The following is a 21298-nucleotide window of genomic DNA, read 5'->3' as shown; positions in this document are numbered from 1 at the left end:
GCGGAGCCAGGGGTAAGCCTGATAGCAAGGGCCACGACTACAAGCCCTGAGGCACCCCTGGCACCCCGTTACATGTGGCGTAGTCGGCAGGATCCGGATTGTATGCAAGGGTTCCCGACCCAAGAAGACGGAGACCAAGTCGTGGCTAGGGCACAGGATCCGGATTATTGGAGAAGAGTCCCGATCCCTTGGTGGGAAGAAGAAGTAGTGCCTGAGGCGTTGGACCGGGCACAAGATGGCGGCAAGATGGCCGTCGTCTTTAAGGACGCAGAAAGCGCGCGAAAAGTTGGCGCCAAAAGAAGAGCCTGGGGCTGGCCGGTGCCGAAAAAGAAGTTCGGAGTACTCCGCCCAAAGAGGGGAGGTGCCGGTCCCAGGGCACGAATGAAGATATGTGAAGTGGGCGGTATTCCAGAGAAAAAGAAGAACCGCTGCGGAGGGGTCGATCTGATGTGTGAGACTGGGGGTGGAGTATACCCAAGAGCGGGAAAAATAGGCCCGCCTCCACTTCCTCCAGCATCTCCACTGACTCCGCCGCCATTATCAGAGTTGCCGACTGCTAACGAGATGGAGACCTCCAGCCAGCAGCAAGATGTGGTGGCCGCGCTGGCAGCCACTAACCTGGGCCGAGGACGTCCTAAGCAGACTGCGGCTGCAGCTGCGGAAGCACTTCCTATCAACATACCGGCTGTACCAGGAGGACAAGAGCGCCCGACCAAAGTGACCTGGGTTACAACGTGGGACGCTGTGACCGGAGAGACCACAACTGAGGTCCGGGCGACGTACACCGCTCGGCTGCCGTCGGGGAATCGGCCCCTGGGAATCCCATACCCAGACCTGGAGACACCCCCGCCAGTCGCGGTGGGACCGTCGACACCTGTTCCAGTTCAAGCTCCGGAAGATCCACACGCCTGGAAGCTGGAAAGGGACAACTGGGGTTTCTTTTGGGACCCAATACAGCCGTCACCCCTACCTCAACGGAAGTCCCCGTCCCCAGAACCGGACCCGGTACAGGAGCGACTGCTTGCCGAGACCGTGGCCCGGGAAATGATGGCTGGTTCCCGGAGTGAGGAGTTCGAGCAGCAGTGCACCACAGGAATTGTTGTGAAGTTTAATCAGAAGGAGGGTTACGGCTTCATCAAGGACGAAGAGACCGGCGATGACTATTTCTATAACAGAGTGCACCTGGACGTTGAAGGCCTACCCCAGCGCCTGCACACGTTATATCCGGGGGAAAAGGTCCGGTTTATGCGAGAGGTGGGATGCCGAGGCCTCTTCGCAGTTGGCGTAACCCGGATGCCTACCTCACAAGAGGCTGCTCAATGGCAGCAAGAACTGGAGTGGGAGGAATGCCAGTACCGGCGGCGGTCGCAGCCAAGACCGGTGCTGGCTGAACTCTCCTACCCGAAACGCACCTTAGCCGTAACTCCTGAAGTGATGCCCGGACCGACCGCTGACCCAGAGAAGGGAACCCCGGCGGTGCTGGCTATTAGCCAAAACATAACCACACATCCGGTAATTGTCATGGACCTACTTCAGCCGCCTCGTGCAGCGACCCCGTCACCCCCATTGGGGGTTGAGGAGACCAAGGCACCGGAGCCCACCGTCGGTTATGAGCCCTTCCAGAGATTGCGCCGGCTGCCCGGGCAGTCCTTGTCGGACTATGTGAGGGCTCAACAAGCTGAATGGAAGCGGGCTTTGCGCCCGGAGTGAAGTGTCCTGATCGGCTTGTTTGAAGACCGGCGTTGTTTTGAACCGGCAGAAGTTTTACTGTTAATCACCGTTCAAGTTGTTAAGCCCGGAGAGAGCCAGCTGCTGGACTGAGCCAGGGGCTCCCTCCGCGTCATTGGAGAAGATGTTACCGCTGTGTGTTCCTGCCGTCTAAACGTCTAAAACCGGGAGTGCTGCAAAAGCCTCCGGGCAGAAGCTCCACTAAGACCGGGAGTGCCTGCCGACGGCCTCCGGGCACGACTAAGACCGGGAGCTTCCAGGAGGAACTCCGGGCGCTGGACTGGCGTACCCCCGTCGGGTGCCCTAGGGTACACATGGTTGTCGTTTTACTAAAATGACTTTGGTTAGTTTTAAATGTGTTTTAGGGTTGTGCCTTGCCGGGAGGCTCAGGCTTTAAGAGGGGAGGTATGTAGGGGGTGGGCAGACCCCTTACAAAGGAGCCCGGAATGTTGTTGCTGTTTAATAAAAATGTTTTTATTATTGTTATATTGTTTTAGTGGGATCCCCTAGTGGCCGGGTGGGACGGCTGTCACCACAGTGGAGAGGAGGAGCCGGCAGCAGAAAGGGGAGGGAGGAGAATTGTTGTTGAGGAAAAGTGTGAGATTGGAAGGCAGTTGGTTGTGGGACATGAGAGAAGAAGCAGAGCAGGGGCAGAGTGTGGGAGCTGGATAAAGGAGAAGCCGGAGAGTAAAGGAGCAGGCAGAATCTCAAGAGCGAAGCAGACCGGTGTGGGTCCGGTTTGTGGGTAGCCATAGTGGGAGCCGGGTGAAGCAGAGTAGCCGGGTACATCCCCACTGGAGAAGACGCCAAGGGCAGGTTTCCCCCAGCTAAAGCAGTGTACAACCATCTATATCTGCATATCTGCCGGTTGTGTGAAGAAGCGGTGAACAATAAAAAATGCTTGCTGATTTCACTGAAACACCTCTGAAGAGTGTTTGTCCGTCGGACGACCGCTGCACCACCACACTCTGCCCCACCATGACATCTCCTGTCCCCAAAGTGACGGCGGAGCCAGGGGTAAGCCTGATAGCAAGGGCCACGACTACAAGCCCTGAGGCACCCCTGGCACCCCGTTACACACCTGTGATCAGTAAACTAATGGTGCTCAGCACATAATAGAAAGAGACATCAAGTAATATCTCAGAGGTAGATAGAAATGTGCGGACTCTTCAGAGGTAAAATTCAATGGTTTATTCTTCAATCCATAAAATATTGTACTTTTGTTCATTCCTGTATCTATGTAGTAAGTTTGGTTTTGTTCCTGTATCTTTATCCAAGCCCCATTTACTTTGAAAGCCTTTTATCTCTACTGCTTTAATATTGGAACGGGAGATTTGCAGGCTAAAGGTGGGATGCTGCAACTCAAGAGCCACTGCTTTCTGATTGCCCCCAAGCCAAAATATTACAGCCAGACCCTGGGCACCGAGCCCCCTGACTCATGGGCCCAGGAGAGGCTGTGTGGTCTGATGCTATTAGCCGTACACCACTGAATTCGCCCTAAGGACTTGTTAATACAATGTATTCCAAAAGAACATTGAAAACAATAAAATTGCTGCATTTTTACTATATTTGTTTGCAATATGCAACACAAAATGCATCAGGAACGTAAATACATGGTAAATGCACAGGATTAACTGTATTTTTATGCAATTCTAATTAGTAAAGCGATTAGGATAATTAGTATTTGCTGCTTTGTTCATTTGTTCTTCATAACACAATATACTAATAAAATGAAATATAAAAGTACACATAGAAGTAACAGCATACATTTTAGGATGTTTTTTATCATTTTAGTTTTGATTTGTGAATAACAATGTGTAATAAAATGTTGCAGTTGTCATATTGGCCACAAGATGTCAGTATCAGATACAAATGTTACAGACTTGTAAACCACAATTGCCACTTTTAACGTTATGATATTAAGTGTCTTTATGGTCTATGAATTATGGAGCACTGGAAAAAAAATGCATAAGAAAAAAATAATAACATTGCTTTAAAAATTAGTTCTCCTCATGCCAAAACCCAGGGTCAAACCAGGGATCTATAGAACTTCAGTCTAACGCTCTCCCGTCTAACGCTCTCCCAACAGAGCTATTTCTCCAACAGTGTAAACCCATCTTCAGAAAAGTTCTATTAAAAAATATTAATTGTTATATCACCATCAGTTATTTCGGCTGGTGCTGTGCTATCAATGCCAACAGTGTAAACCCAACTCCAATAAAGTTCCATTAATTTATATATACATTATATCACCATCAGTTCTAAAGATTAATCATTTTCCAAATTCAAAATTAGAAATGTATAACAGCATATTTAAAGGAATACAATAGTGGGCTAGTTAGTGGGTTAAAGATGATGGAGCACTAAATTACTCAAGTGCTTGATACTCATATCGAGCAGGTTGGATCCATGTACAGGCTCGAGCCCAGTAACAAGTATAATGAAACTCAAGCATTTTTCCAGAAGATCCCACAGGAGGGCTGAGGGGGCTGAAATAATTGTTGAAATAGATGGAAATAGCACTCAAATTAAATGGAAACAGCATGCAGAAGACACCTGGATGCATCTCTGACTGCTGGGAGCTAAAATAAATATCGAATTTAAAAAAATGACTTTGGGTTCCCCTATTTTTGATAATCAGCCACGATAAAGAATACAGCTGGGGGCTGATCTTATCAGGCTGGGATGGTCCATGGATATTAGCCCCTTCTCAGCTTAAAAATACCAGCCCACATCCATCCCAGATTTTGCACAACCATTAGATGTGCCAATCCTGGCACTTTACATGACTTTTCCTGATTGCCCTTGGGGTAACATTTTTTGGGGATGATTTCAGCTGTGTAATGTCAGCTGCCATCAAACCCAGGGCTTAGTAATGGAGAGGTGTTTATCAGACACCCCCATTATTAACCAGTTCTAAAAACAAAACACAGACACAGGAAAAAATAGTTTATTTGAATAAAGACTCCCCACACTATCAATACTGCCCTCAGCAAAACTGGGAGCTGCTGATAAGAGCTGTTTACCTGGTGCTTGTAAATAGCTGCACTTTACTACTATTCACAGTCTCCAGAGCTGCATTTGAGGATCATTGACTATGATGGAACATAGTGTGAACATTTTTGATAATAAATTGGTGAATGAGAGAGTGTGATGGAGTCGTTAATCAAATAAACTATTTTTTCCTGTGTGTCTTTTTTTTTCACTTACTGGGATAGTAATGAAGGTGTCTGATGCCCTCCATTACTAACCCCTGCGTTGATGCCAGAAGACATTACACAGCTGACATCAATCCCCAAAATTATTACCATGTTTGGCAATGCACCAGGGCAATTGGGAAGAGCCAGGAAAGCACCAGAATCATGCAGATGTGAAGCCACGTTTTTTTGTGTTTTTATAGTACAGAAAAGCTGTGATTCTGCATCTAAAAAAAGAAAATGCAGTTTTTTCCATGTTTTTTTAATCTCCACATAGAAACCGCTAGCGAAAAATCAACACAAAAACCGAAGAGTTGAGCGGCGTCTTTTCATGAAAACACATCCATCTGGCTTAAACAGTTAAACATAGCAGAATATATGTGCAAAAAAAAAAAAACAGCAGAAAAACCTGGCATTTACGCTACATGTGAACACGGACTATATGTCAGAGCAAAATGGATGTGATTTCTTGAAAGCTCCGCTCTCGGTGTGTCTAAAGATGCCACTGAACTGGGCAGTTTTGGTGATTTTTTTTCTCTATAGGCTTCTTTGTGGAGCCTAAAAAAAAACACAAGCACAAAAAAATGCTGTATTTTTTAATGTAGAATCAAAGCTTTTCTGTAGTATTAAAATGCATTAAAACCCCGGATTCAAATCTGCAACAAACATGTATCAAATATCAGGGAAAACATAAAAACCCACAGAAAACATGCAATAACCAGATAAGATTATTATTTTGCGTGATGCGGACACCTGCACAAGTAAGCAGCATTTATGCTACGTGTGAACATGGCCCCAACATTACTTTTTTTATGTCTTTTAATATAGAAAAATAATCAATTGCATCATTTTTTTGTTCTTTTTTTTTTACTCCATTTACCGATCACCATAAATAATCTGATTGATCTGTTGTTGGGGTCTTTACGATTACAGGGACACCAAATATATATTTGCTGAGCTGTCATATTTATTATTTTTTAAAAATGTGCAATAAAAATTACATTATTCTATTTTTTTTTTTATCTATTTTTAATTTTAATAGAAGAAAAAAAAATCTTTTACTCTCCCTCTGGAAAACAGGAGATAGAGATGCTGCTCTGGGCTTACAAGCTATGGGCCTAGAGGCATGTAATGTAATTTTTTGTTGATTTTCCTTTATTCTTTTAATATTACACAGGGATTGGTTTATTTTGTTTACACTAATACACTGCATATCTATAATCCAGCACATTAGCTACAGGTGAAAGGGTTAAGAGAGGCTTTGTGATATTTTCATTACATTATATATATATAATATATATATATTTTTAAAAAATGTGCAATAAAAATTACATTCTATTTTTTTAAATTTATTTTTAATTTTATTAGAAAAAAATCTTTTACTCTCCCTCTGGAAAACAGGACATAGGGATGCTGCTCTGGGCTTACAAGCTATGGGCCTAGAGGCATGTAATGTAATTGTAGATTTCTAATGGCCAATGTGACAACTGCAATATTTCATTACAAATTGTTTTTTTAATTTATATATTTTTAGTTAATTTTCTTTTATTCTTTTAAAAATACACAGGGATTGGTTTATATTGTTTACACTAATACACTGCATATCTCTAATCCAGCACATAAACTACAGGTGAAAGGGTACAATATTAATGTCAGGGTTAAAGGTGTTGTCACTCAGATACTGATTTCATTCAGGATTTCTCAGCTGTCCCTATAAGAAACCATTGTGAGCTGATATTGCAGAGTTAGAAGAGTGTTAGACAGAAGAGCTGAAGCTCCACGGCTCAATACTGCGTTACAGAGTAAATTCTATATAAGATTTTAGCGTTATTATTTTTTCAAAAATATAAAAAGCGATAACAGGAGATAATCTGTACAATATCTACACAGAAAGAAAACATTGATGTCAGAAGTGGGATTCGAACCCACGCCTCCAGAGGAGACTGCGACCTGAACGCAGCGCCTTAGACCGCTCGGCCATCCTGACTTCTGTTCAACTCTCCGAATTAACTCTTTCCAAACCAGTCAGCAGAAAGATACTTGTGATGAAATTAAATATATCATAACTTGTTTTAACATACATTCCTAACCTTTTAAGGACAAAGCCAATTTTGTCCCTAATGTCGAAGCCAAATGTTGGCCCTAATGACATAGCCATTTTTTGCAATTCTGACCAGTGTCACTTTCACAAGTTATATCTCTAGAACACTTCAACTGATCCCAGTGATTCTGACATTGTTTTTTTGTGACATATTGTACTTCAGGATAGTTATAAATTTAAAAAAGATCTAACAGAGGAACAGCTTACCAAATTCAACAAAGAAGTTGATGGGGAATTTGTGAAGTGGGAGAATTAAATCAGGACCACTAAAACTAAGAAACTCCAAAGAGACATAAATGACCGCGCTAATAAGCAAATGTATAGATGGAGAAAAGGTCGGGTGCGTCAACTTAATTACAACAGACCTACATCTATCTCCATATCATCCCGTACTTCGGGGGATAGCACGGAAGTGGAGGAGAAAGAGGAGAATCATATGTCTCTGAGCATTAATAATAAAAAATTCAATGGAGGCCCTAGACAGACCCGGGGAACAACTCAGGGGAAAAGAAAGGGTGTCTCTCCTACAACACCACAGGAACAACAGAAAAACAAAAAAAGTCAACTGGAGGTAATTAATCTGTCTACTCATTCTCTGACTAAAGCCCAGGTGCAGGTCCTTCAGTTGGGATTGTCATTTGTGCCTACCGGCACCTTTGATCTCTTTACCACTGTAAAGGACCTCCACCTGTTCGCTCGAAAACTAGTACTGCATAAACTCCATCATAAGGCTGATAATGGTGAGGAATCATTGACGGAGAGGGAGAAGGAGGCCATTGCCACCTTGGAAGAGTTGGAGAGAGAGGGTGATGGTGGTGTGTCTATGACCTTCCCAAGGGAAATTCTGCCAAGATCAACCACATTTCCCCCTCTGTCTATCTGTCCGCAAATTGAGATTTTTGTCAGGTTAGTTACCAAGGAGCTTGAGAAGATTCCGAGATACAGCTCTGGTGACAACCTGACTAGACATCAGCGTACTGCCATACAAGAACTTCGCAGTATGACTGATGTTGTAATAAAAAATGCGGACAAGGGGGGAAATGTGGTCCTTTGGCCTATAACCAAATATGAACGCGAGGCGTTCAAGCAGTTGAATAATCAGGAGACATATCTGAGACTCACCACAAATCCAACCCCTGGCTACAAAATTGAACTAATGTCCATATTGGATGAGGCCCTACTGGAGGGGATTATTACATCTAAAATTAGAGATGGACTCCTGGTAAAAAATCCCCGATTACCGACTTTCTATTTGTTACCTAAGGTTCACAAAGATGCCACCAATCCCCCTGGACATCCCATCATCTCGGGGATTGGTGGCCTTTGTGAACCAATCTGCACCTATGTGGATTTCTATCTGAAACCATTGGTGCAGAATCTACCATCATATCTACGGGACACAAACGATTTATTGAGGAAACTGGATGGTGTGCACATGGAGGATGACATGTGGCTGGTCACAGCGGACGTGGAGTCCCTGTACACTTGCATCTCACATGAACAAGGTATTGAGGCATCTAGATACTTTTTATCTTGTAGCTCATGGGACAGATCTCTGTGTGAATTTATTCTAACACTCCTGGACTTCATCCTCCGCCATAACGTTTTTATATTTAAAGACTGGTACTTCCTGCAGAGACGTGGTACCGCCATGGGAGCGGCGTGTGCACCATAGTATGCGGGGCTGTTTCTGGGTAGGTGGGAGCAGACTGTTTTACACGAGCTGCCGCTTGCCCAGAACATAGTCTGCTGGTACAGGTACATCGATGACGTGCTGCTCCTGTGGCAGGGGACACGGTCTCTGCTGGATGCTTTTATGGATGAGCTAAACCGGAATAATTATAATGTGAAACTTACATATAAGGCAGACCAACACAAAATGGAATTTTTGGACGTTATGGTGGAGGTTGGAGAGGGAGGCATGATTGAGACGGATCTATTTAGAAAGACCACTTCCGTAAATGCATTGTTACATGCTTCATCAGCTCACCAGAGATCAACCATCCGAGCTATTCCTGCTGGTCAATTTCTGAGGGCAAAAAGGATATGCTCTACACCTCAGAAATTTGAACATCAGGCTGATGAGCTTCGTGTGAGATTCAGGGAGAGGGGATATGGCGCCCGTGGAATTAAACAAGGATATATGAGAGCCAAACACACATCCAGAGAACACCTCTTATATGGACATAATACGAGGATATCGGATGGTGGTATGAGTTATACTCGGTTCATCTCCACGTACAATGGCCAGTGGAGACAAATCAGGGATGCACTGTCCAGACATTGGCCCGTCCTACAGACGGACGCAGTTCTGGCCAGTGATTTGCCAGGAGTTACTAACTTCTAGAAGGGGTAGGAGCCTACGGGACCTCCTGGTGGACAGCCACTATGTGGCCAAGACACCTGGAGGCCTGTTTGGACATAATACCCCCAGGACGGGAAGCTTTACATGTGGCGACTGTGTTACGTGTAAGTCAGGCAATATCATTAGGGGCAAGGAGTTCTTTTCGGCCGATGGTAAACGATGCTTCTGTATCAAGAAGTATATCTCGTGCAGTAGCACGTACGTAATATATCATGCCAAGTGCCCCTGTGACTTGGTCTATGTGGGCCTGACTACGAGACAATTACGTGTTCGTATACGCGAGCATGTTCGCGACATTTTGAAGGCACCTACCGTGACGGACCTATCGCTGTTGAGGACTCTCCCCAGGCACTTCAAAGTCCACTATAAATGTGACCCCAGTGGGCTGAAGGTGATGGGGATAGACCTTGTCAGCGGTGGGATCCGTGGGGGTAATCTCAAAATGGCCCTCTCTAGACTTGAATGCAGGTGGATCTTCTCTTCGGGGACCCTGGCCCCTGCAGGATTGAACGAACAACTAAGTTTTGCCCCATTTCTTAATACCTGAATATTCTAAATAGAGGGTTTCTATTCTCCAACCTGTTATAAGGGTTATCTTGTGGTTTTTGTCCTATGGACGACCTTATTATAATATCTTCCTATTATCGTGCTGCTTTTTAATTGCATGTTGTTCTATTCCAGTAACTTTTTCATCTGAGGAGTATTTGGACTTCCTGTTTCCCCTCCCCCTTCCCGTGTGCCCTCCTAGTGATGGGATATGATCTCGGAGTCAAGCATAAGGACGCTACGAAAGATCTGATGGCTGCTCTATGAAGCATCATTGGATATAATTGCTGTATTTAATGTGTCTTTGTGTTCTAATCTGATGGTATATGTGTCCATACATCAATGTTTGTGATATACCATGTGGTAGCTAAATGGACGTATCTGATGTATGGATTGGGCATCCAAATTCATTGAGTGAGGGTATCATATTAAATGACAGATAATGGACATGTTGGTCCAATTATGGATACCGACCAGATACTCAATGTGAATGTGCAGCCATTCTACCATTGCGCCCTGTAGCCCATGTCGATGTATATGGATGTGATTATATCTAAACTAATTGATGTATCCTTGAGTGTTTGGCGGTGGCTGCATCCATCTATATGGACATGGCATGTTTAGCACATGAACTCACCAATATGATGGGTTCTCTTTACTGTTTGATTATGAAGCATTATTGGATACAATTGTCGCCTTTATACGTATATATGTGTGCTTACCCGAGTCCATATGTGTCCATATAGTGGATTGGTGACCTGCCTATGATAAAGTCAAATGGACGTGTCTTTTTGTATGATTGTGACACTCAGTTTTGTTGAGATGGTCTGCTACAGTATATGTGAGACAATGGATACATCTGTCCAGTTGTGGACACAGACCAGATACGTAATTTGAGTGTGCAACCATACTATTACTGGTTCCTATAGCCTGTGCTTAAGCACAATAATAAATCCTCCATATTAAATTAAAGCGACCTGTGTTATTTGGCGGAGGCTATACTCTGCTATATGGACGGGGTACGCTAGAACATTGACTCACTAATATGATACAAACATGTGATGTAGATGTTATCCTTGATTGCCCGTCTGTGCTGTCCATCTTTGACCCTCCCAGCGCACTGTCCAGACGCGATTCTCGGGTGTATACACCCGGCGGCATCCAAGGTGACTATGCGCATGCGTTAAAGACGTCACTGGAGAATTTTGCTCCTACGCATGTGCAGTTGATCGCCGCTTACCGCCGGTTTGTGTACGGATATTCCCGTGACGCGATGTACACGTGCGCGTGATAGGCGGGCGGATGGACAGCACCTGGAGACCATGGGGTATTTCAGGGAGTGGGAAAGGGGTCCATGACAGCGTGTGGTGCCCCTGAGAAAGGTACCCGAAACGCGCGTCGGGCGTGGACCTTGGACCGGCTCCCTTCCTACCTCGACCTCTGGTATGTACTTCAGACAATGATATCTCCGGCTCTGCTCATTGAGCATTCCGGGTGACTATACCTTGCACACCCACTGGTGAAGCCAGGTGGAGGGAGTTTACTTTCTGTATCTGGGCATATTGTTATGGGTTACTTGATTGGCGATTTGCCCTATGATTCCCCAGGCACAGTCTTTTACACTTAGTGTCCGGTCTCAGTCCCCACGTTGGTGAGGTTCTAATGTCCTCTTACTTTGTGATTACTAGAATAAGGAGTGTACATTGTGCACTCCCGTTTTAAATGTCTGTGATTATTAATAATAAAATATCTTGGATAATATTTCTCCATTGTGTGGTATCACATTTTTTTGAATCTTAATCGGAGTTTTCCTATCATATCCAAATCTTATTATGGGGATTATTATGGTCAGATAATATCTGCTTAATATGTATAATTATAGTGGTTTATATCCCCTTTTTTCTATGAAAATCTTTTCAAGCTATGGGCCTAAAGGCATGTAATGTAATTGTAGATTTCTAATGGCCAATGTGACAACTGCAATATTTCATTACAAATTGTTTTTTTAATTTATATATTTTTAGTTAATTTTCTATTATTCTTTTAAAAATACACAGGGATTGGTTTATATTGTTTACACTAATACACTGCATATCTCTAATCCAGTACATTAGCTGCAGGTGAAAGGGTACAATATTAATGTCAGGGTTAAAGGTGTTGTCACTCAGATACTGATTTCATTCTGGATCCTCAGCTGTCCCTATAAGAAACCATTGTGAGCTGATATTGCAGAGTTAGAAGAGTGTTAGACAGAAGAGCTGAAGCTCCGCGGCTCAATTCTGCGTTACAGAGTAAATTCTATATAAGATTTTAGCGTTATTATTTTTTCAAAAATATAAAAAGCGATAACAGGAGATAATCTGTACAATATCTACACAGAAAGAAAACATTGATGTCAGAAGTGGGATTCGAACCCACGCCTCCAGAGGAGACTGCGACCTGAACGCAGCGCCTTAGACCGCTCGGCCATCCTGACTTCTGTTTAACTCTCTGAATTAACTCTTTCCAAACCAGTCAGCAGAAAGATACTTGTGATGAAATTAAATATATCATAACTTGTTTTAACATAGATTCTTAACCTTTTAAGGACAAAGCCAATTTTGTCCCTAATGTCGAAGCCAAATGTTGGCCCTAATGACGTAGCCATTTTTTGCAATTCTGACCAGTGTCACTTTCACAAGTTATATCTCTAGAACACTTCAACTGATCCCAGTGATTCTGACATTGTTTTTTGTGACATATTGTACTTCAGGATAGTTATAAATTTAGGACGATAATTTTTGCCATGATACTATTTGTTACAAAAACGGAAAATTGATGAAAATTTTGAAAATGTCACAATTTTCAAACTTTTAATTTTCATGCCCTTAAATCAGATAGTTGTCACACAAAATCATTATTAAATAACATTTTCCACATGTCTACTTTACAACAGCGCAATTTTTGAAGCAAATTTTTTTGGGGTTAGGAAGTTAGAAAGGTTGGTTCAAAGTTCATCAGCAATTTCTCATTTTTTCAACAAAAATCACAAGTAATGATCATCTTTTTGCCAACTGGTTTGGAAAGAGTTAATCCTGAAGCATAAACAGTAGTCAGTATGGCCGAGCAGTCTAAGAAATCATGAACATCATTTCATTAGTTCAAATTGTTTTAAAATTGAGCCAAAGTCTAGCTGATGTGCTCAGTGAAAACACCAAACCCCAGTGGCCTAATGGATAAGATAGTGGCCTCCTAAGCCAGGGATTGTGGGTTTGAGTTCTATGTGGGGTGGTGGATGTGTCACAGGCAGAGGGGACGTGCTCGCCACGCTCGGGTCCGGAGCTTATGCTCGGTGGCTCCAGCGGTGGGCTGGACCTGGGGAGTCAAGCAGCAATCCTGACCTATAAGTTAAAGGGGATGGTTGGTTTGTGGAGAGAGTTCGTGATGCCACCCATGGGATGTGGTGGTGATGATGGCACCGCTGCTGGTGATGGGGATCATGGGAGAGATGGTGGGGAGCAGCAAAGATGTTGTCCCCTCCGTGGGTAGGGGGTTGGTGATCCTGGGGCTCAGTGGTGTAACAGGGGGTGCAGGGTTGCAGGCACAGCGTGGCATGGTGCCGGATGGCACTGGTGTACTCACTCAGACAATCAATGACAGAGTCTCTGGTAAACCAAACGTCTGGATGGACGGGTCCCGTAGCCGGCTGCAGTGTTGTTGTGCTCTCCCCGGATGGCTGATGGTGGCTGTCTTTCCCTGCACCTTTTAGAATGTTCTGACTCCTGTGGTTGCCCACCGGTAATCCGCTCCTCGGCGTATAGGTGCCGTAAGAGCCCGTTTTGCGCGCTGGCCCTTGGATCTCTAGCCTGTGGCAGTGGCTGTATATCCTCTCGGTGTGGACTGTTGCCTTCTGTCGGGTCTTGGTTGTTGGGAAACCCCTGGGGGTTCCTGTCACACTCGGATTTGACTATTGTCGGCGGCTCCAAGCCTGGTCGGGGTCCGATGGCCCTGCCTGTGTGCTTAGCTTCACTCCGCTCCCCGGTTCAGTACCGGCGGGCCAACACCCGACCCCGGTCCCTACGGCTTTGCAGAGTTCCACTAACTCCTGCAGACGGCCACCACCATCTGTCAACCTTGCTGTCAGTGCCTGGGCTCCGACCCAGACACTTGCAGTTCGTGTCCTCTCACTTTCACCTCCAAACTCTCTCTACTGCTTTTCCCGCCTCCAGGCCTGTGAACTCCTCGGTGGGTGGGGCCAACCACCTGGCTCCGCCCCACCTGGTGTGGACATCAGACCCTGGAGGGAGGTAACAAGGGTTTTTGGTTGACTGGTGTAACTGTCTAGGGTGGGGGGGGGTGTATGTTGGTATGTATGTGACTACCTGGCTAATCCAGGGCGTCACACTCCCCCTTGGTAAAATGCAGACCGTCCGCGGGCTGCCCGTCCATCACCGGTTTTATTTTTGTTTCTGCAAAAGATAAACTAACATATAAACTTTCAACATAAGCATGTTTTAGTTCTTCCCTTACGGGAGGCACGGTACTTTACTGTTGCAAACGGTAAACATTTTTATTAAAACGGACGGGTTCATGGTAATCCGCTCCCCCACCCAAGCAACCTAAACCTTGGTGCTGCCTCTAAGAAACGGGCAGCACCCCTCTTTCCCAGTCCTGGCCCAGGTTATCCGAGCGGGAACGGGTACGGTGACTCGCACCCGGCTGTCACTTCAGGGGACCCCACGTCCAGGGGGGACCCCTGACCCCCGGAGGATGGCCACCGATCCAGGTGGTGGCTGGGCCCCAGCCTCCTCTGCTGCGGGCCCTTCCTCCAGTCTGCCTCTCCGGAGGCGGCACAGAACGGAAAACGGCCCACAAGTTATTTACAAACCCACAAGTTCGTGGGTGGCCTGCTAGTTCTCGGCCATGTTCATGAACAGTTTCTCATGTGGGCGGTAAAACACATAGAGTCCCTCCGGGGACAACTTGCCGGCAACGGCCGGGATAATCAACTGGTTGCTGATCAGGTGAGACTTCGGATTGATTTATGTTCATTCATTGGAAAAACAAAGTGCTGAGAGTCCCAAGGGGGACAACTTGGTTACAAAGGGTGGACCGCTGCTATTACTTGAGGTCACCCTCCTCAAAGGCCTCCTCCAACTCAACATCCAGACAGCACGGTGGGGGAGGGGACTGGGACTGTTTCTGGGCACTGCGGCCTACCCTCTGCTTGACATCCAGAGCAAACCAGCCCCTCTCCCCGCAATGGCGGGTGTAAGTCACTAAGTCGCCCGGTTGTAAGTCGCGACCAGGGTGACCGGTTGGCAGGTGAGAGTTCACATCTCGGCGGGCCATGAAGCTGTGTGCGGAGGTGCTTGCTCAAAAGCAATGCCGGAGGGTCTGAGGGCCGCAGGTCCATGGCCTGGTGCAGCGTTTCACTCTGCTGAGAAAGTTGGTGCCGGTCGCTCCAGCCACCCCAGATTGCCTGCTGCAGTAATGGTAGCGGAACCCGGCTACTCTAATGTTTAAAGTTGAGTTTACATTGTTGCCATTGTAATAATAAGATGCAAATGTTGAAACATGCTGATTTACATGCCCGCCAATGACCCTTAAACGTAACCTGATTCTTAGTTATGCTTTATTATTAAACATGGATCATGGCTGCAGAACTGGCAGCAGTACTTACAGCAGCCAGCACAAACTTGTGCCTCTTGTATAGAGTTGCGCCTCGTGCGCCTACCAGAGTCGTCTTTTACACCTCCAGGACTTCAATGCTGTCGCCAGGAACTGCCAAGGTGCCTGGAAAAGGGGTGTCCACCAGGATTAGAAGTGGCATCAAGGATCCAGGTTGTTTGGGTGGTGGGTTGAAGGGAGAGGGACAATGGGAATAGACTGTCGCAGAAAGGGGCTGCAGCAGAGTAGGCTGAGCCACCGACTACCGCTACAACCGGTAGTGTTCCCCATTGTTCTAGTAAATGAACTCTGAGAGTTTCGTAACGTTCAAGAGTATTGCCTCCCCTATGTGGAAAAATATTTATGCATAACCTGTTATTCTTTTTCAGTTTGAAACAAAAATAAATCCTCTGGGTGTCCTGTAGGTCGGGGACGAGCTACGTTTAATCAAGGGGGAATGTGATGCCCCTGACTCTATCAGGGTGTCACAGTGAACTGCACTTCTTTCTCTTATGGTGCAGAACTCATCCTCCATGGTTCTGGGATCATAACTCTGGTATTGTTCCCATCAGCACTCAAATCCTAACCACACCTCACACCACACTCTGTCAGGCACACTAGTGGGTGGTCTAGCTTTAAAAGGGCCACCCGCCTAGGGGTCAGACAGGCTGGTGGGAGGGACATAGTCAGTTTAGAAGTAGCCCTTAGAGAGTGAGGAGCTGAGGGAGTTGTAGCTCCCTGGGAGACTTTGGTTAGGTCGCAGAAAGTGGTCTGGGACCGGAGGAGTCGGAGACCCGGTCGCAGGGTTTTGGAGAAGGGTGCCCAGACTTAGTTTTGGAGAACGGTCGGCACCGGAAAGTCCAGTAACTGGACTGGTACCGAGCACGGCAGGGTACAGGACCCTAGATCAGGGAGTAGCTTCACGCAATCTGGTAATGCACCTGTGGAGGATAGTCTCTTTATGAATTTCCCCAAGAGCTCAGAGACCGAAGGCACCAACACAACGAGGAAGATAAGGCTTTCCAGCTTATGCGGCCCACTGAAATCCCAAGTGTCAGCCATCGAGAGCACAGCTTCCCTATTTAAATATAGGGAGCGGGATCCTGACAGCTTCAGGCCGAGGGTCACTCAGAAACATCTATCTACATGTGCATGGAGGCAGGCTCTGGACCACTAAACAATACCAGCGGTAACGGAGTCCCGGACGAGCTCCCCAAAGTGGCAGCGGCACCCAGAGACTTGGTTTACTTCTGTGTCAGAGTCTGCTTAATGGTTGAACCAACATCCACACAGTCTGAGTGAGTACACTGCCCTCTCTGTGTCTTGCCTGCCCACACAGCCCACACCACGATACCCTCCACCTATCCTTTAGAGTCCCGGGGTCTCCCCTACGTGTGGAGGGAACATCATCTGGCTGCCCCGCTCCATCTTCCCCGGGTACTCCCATCGGCAGCGGCGGTACTCTCCTTACCACGAACCACGGGTGGCGTCACGAACTCTCCCATGTAAATATCCCCCCCTTTACATTTTGAAGTGGCCGCAATCCCCCATGTCCAAAGACCCTGGAGCCACAGTGACCCCGGATCCGAGCAGTTCGAAAACTTTGACGTCACTAACAGGATCGGACTGTTCTCACTAACCTGGCTGACATGTGCCTTGAAAAATCCGAAGTGCAGTGCTGAAGGTCTGTTCCCGCCATTTTCTGCCATTTTGGAGCCTAAAAAAGACAACTACGCCATTTTCCTCGCCAAAAGAGCAGGAAACTGAAGCTCCGCCCCTCATCAAGAGAGCACAGCCGGAAGCTGGAGAGCTGGCTGCCAAAAACTAAGGGGGCGTAACGGGATGTAACAGTGGAAGGGGTGCAGGGATGCCAGGACTCTGCCCATAAAGTTCCTGAAACCCACAGAGACAAGATGTCGGCAGCAAGGGACTGGTCACCGGAGCGTGCTGCTCCCGGGACCACAACCCGGATCGAGGAAGAGACCAAGCAACTCTGCAGGAGGATGCAGACGCAGTTCCTCTACTGTACATGCTGGACCACTGGAGAGTAGAAATGAGGAGCCTGACTGTGGCGGTACGGGCCTGTGAGTTGGAGGCCCTGTGCGTGGAGCGGGTAAGCAGCTACCCAGTCCCGGTTGAACCGACCTACCCAGTTGCGGGATCTGGTCTGCCCCCGGCCACCACAATGGCCCAGCCACCATCCCCCTCACCCTCAGCGGACGCCGAGCCACTACCCCCAACCCGACAGCGAAACCTCCAGCTCCAGCGGAAAGCAAGCAGGCCACCACGTCTCCGGCCTCACTACCGGTCAGTCCAGACCAGGCCGCATTGTCTCCGGTCCCATTATCGGTCGGATCAGACCCGGCCGCATCACCGGGTCCGTACCTCGGTACGGAACACCTGGACCCTGCTATCCCAACTGCGGAGCAGCCAGTTCTGTTACCTATCACAGCGGAGGAATAGCTTGTTGAGATGCCAGTTCTGCTGCCGCGCAGCCTCCCGGTAGCTGCCGGGGCTGCAGGAGTCCATCTACAGCTGATTATCCTGGAGGAGGCGGAACCTGAGATCAGTGCCTACGATTGGCAAAGGCATTGGCGGCAGCTGATGAAGCTGTGTGCGGAGGTGTTTGCTCGAGAGCAGAGCCGGAGGGTCCGAGGGCCGCAGGTCCGTGGCCCGCTGCAGCGTTTCACTCTGCTGAGAAAGTTGGTGCCTGTCGCTCCGGCCACTCCAAATTGCCTGTTGCAGTAATGGTAGCGGAGCCCGGCTACTTTAATGTTTAAAGTTGAGTTTACATTGTTGCCATTGTAATAATAATATGAAAATGTTGAAAAATGCTGATTTACATGCCCGCCAATGATCCGTAAACGTAACCTGATTCTTAGTTATGCTTTATTATTAAACATGGATCATGGCTGCAGAACTGGCAGCAGCCAGCACAAACTTGTGCCTCTTGTATATAGTTGCGCCTCGTGCGCCTACCAGAGTCGTCTTTTACACCTCCAGGACTTCAATGCTGTCGCCAGGGACTGCCAAGGTGCCTGGAAAAGGGGTGTCCACCAGGATTAGAAGTGGCATCAAGGATCCAGGTTGTTTGGGTGGTGGGTTGAAGGGAGAGGGACAATGGGAATAGACTGTCGCAGAAAGGGGCTGCAGCAGAGTAGGCTGAGCCACCGACTACCGCTACAACCGGTAGTGTTCCCCATTGTTCTAGTAAATGAACTCTGAGAGTTTCGTAACGTTCAAGAGTATTGCCTCCCCTATGTGGGAAGAATATTTATGCATAACCTGTTATTCTTTTTCAGTTTGAAACAAAAATAAATCCTCTGGGTGTCCTGTAGTTCGGGGACGAGCTACGTTTAATCAATTGGGAATGTGATGCCCCTGACTCTATCAGGGTGTCACAGTGAACTGCACTTCTTTCTCTTATGGTGCAGAACTCATCCTCCATGGCTCTGGGATCATAACTCTGGTATTGCTCCCATCAGCACTCAAATCCTAACCACACCTCACACCAGACCCTGTCAGGCACACTAGTGGGTGGTCTAGCTTTAAAAGGGCCACCCGCCCAGGGGTAAGACAGACTGGTGGGAGAGACATAGTCAGTTTAGAAGTAGCCCTTAGAGAGTGAGGAGCTGAGGGAGTTGTAGCTCCCTGGGAGACTTTGGTTAGGTCGCAGACAGTGGTCCTGGACTTGAGGAGTCGGAGACCCGGTCGCAGGGTTTTGGAGAAGGGTGCCCAGACTTAGTTTTGGAGAACGGTCGGCACCGGAAAGTCCAGTAACTGGACTGGTACCGAGCATGGCAGGGTACAGGACCCTAGATCAGGGACAGGGAGTAGCTTCACGCAATCTGGTAATGCACCTGTGGAGGATAGTCTCTTTATGAATTTCCCCAAGAGCTCAGAGAACGAAGGCACCAACACAACGAGGAAGATAAGGCTTTCCAGCTTATGCGGCCCACTGAAATCCCAAGTGTCAGCCATCGAGAGCACAGCTTCCCTATTTAAATATAGGGAGCGGGATCCTGACAGCTTCAGGCCGAGGGTCACTCAGAAACATCTATCTACATGTGCATGGAGGCAGGCTCCGGACCACTAAACAATACCAGCGGTAACGGATTCCCGGACGAGCTCCAAAAGTGGCAGCGGCACCCAGAGACTTGGTTTACTTCTGTGTCAGAGTCTGCTTAATGGTTGAACCAACATCCACACAGTCTGAGTGAGTACACTGCCCTCTCTGCATCCTGCCTTCCCACACAGCCCACACCACAATACCCTCCACCTATCCTTTAGAGTCCCGGGGTCTCCCCTACATGTGGAGGGAACATCATCTGACTGCCCCGCTCCATCTTCCTCGGGTACTCCCATCGGCAGCGGCGGTACTCCCCTTACCGCGAACCACGGGTGGCGTCACGAACTCTCCCTTGTAAATATTCCCCCCTTTTACATTTCGAAGTGGCCGCAAGTCCCCGGGTCTGGAGACCCTCGAGCCACAGTGACCCCGGATTCGAGCAGTTCGACTGCTGCAGCGGCGGCATACATACACACACACACACACACACACATACACTCAGCTTTATAATATATATATATATATACATACAGTATATATATATATACATACAGTCATATGAAAAAGTTTGGGCACCCCTATTAATATTAACCTTTTTTCTTTATAACAATTTGGGTTTTTGCAACAGCTATTTCAATTTCATATATCTAATAACTGATGGACTGAGTAGTATTTCTGGATTGAAATGAGGTTTATTGTACTAACAGAAAATGTGCAATCCGCATTTAAACAAAATTTGACCGGTGCAAAAGTATGGGCACCTCAACATAAAAGTGACATTATTATTTTGTAGATCCTCCTTTTGCAAAAATAACAGCCTCTAGTCGCTTCCTGTAGCTTTTAATGAGTTCCTGGATCCTGGATGAAGGTATATTTGACCATTCCTGTTTACAAAACAATTCCAGTTCAGTTAAGTTTGATGGTCGCCGAGCATGGACAGCTCGCTTCAAATCATCCCACAGATTTTCAATGATATTCCGGTCTGGGGACTGGGATGGCCAATCCAGAACATTGTAATTGTTCCTCTGCATGAATGCCAGAGTAGATATGGAGCGGTGTTTTGGATCATTGTCTTGCTGAAACATCAATCCCCTGCGTAACTTCAATTTCGTCACTGATTCTTGCACATTATTGTCAAGAATCTGCTGATACTGAGTTGAATCCATGCGACCCTCAACTTTAACAAGATTCCCTTATGCCAGCATTGGCCATACAGCCCCAAAGCATGATGGAACCTCCACCAAATTTTACTGTGGGTAGCAAGTGCTTTTCTTGGAATGCCGTGTTTTTTGCCTCCATGCATAACGCCTTTTTGTATGACCAAACCACTCAATCTTTGTTTCATCAGTCCACAGGACCTTCTTCCAAAATGTAACTGGCTTGTCCAAATGTGCTTTTGCATACCTCAGGCGACTCTGTTTGTGGCGTGCTTGCAGAAACGGCTTCTTTCTCATCACTCTCCCATACAGCTTCTCCTTGTGCAACATGCGCTGTATTGTTGACCGATGCACATTTACACCATCTGCAGCAAAATGATGCTGCAGGTCTTTGGAGGTGGTCTTTGGATTGTCCTTGACTGTTCTCAGCATTCTTGTTCTCTGCCTTTCTGATATTTTTCTTGGCCTGCCACTTCTGGGCTTAAC

At 46.9% G+C, this 21298-nt stretch overlaps 2 non-coding genes across 2 annotated transcripts; both read right to left on the bottom strand.

Moving 5' to 3' along the window:
* Positions 1-6829: 6829 nt before the first annotated feature.
* Positions 6830-6912, bottom strand: TRNAL-CAG (transfer RNA leucine (anticodon CAG)). Its single transcript has one exon. It is a non-coding gene; the product is annotated as a tRNA-Leu (tRNA).
* Positions 6913-12330: 5418 nt separating this feature from the next.
* Positions 12331-12413, bottom strand: TRNAL-CAG (transfer RNA leucine (anticodon CAG)). Its single transcript has one exon. It is a non-coding gene; the product is annotated as a tRNA-Leu (tRNA).
* Positions 12414-21298: the final 8885 nt, after the last annotated feature.

The sequence above is a fragment of the Anomaloglossus baeobatrachus genome, chromosome 11 (assembly GCF_048569485.1).
Source record: "Anomaloglossus baeobatrachus isolate aAnoBae1 chromosome 11, aAnoBae1.hap1, whole genome shotgun sequence".
NCBI lineage: Eukaryota > Metazoa > Chordata > Amphibia > Anura > Aromobatidae > Anomaloglossus > Anomaloglossus baeobatrachus.
The sequence above is the reverse complement of the archived record's forward strand: the minus strand, read 5'-3'. Positions and strand labels throughout refer to the sequence as shown.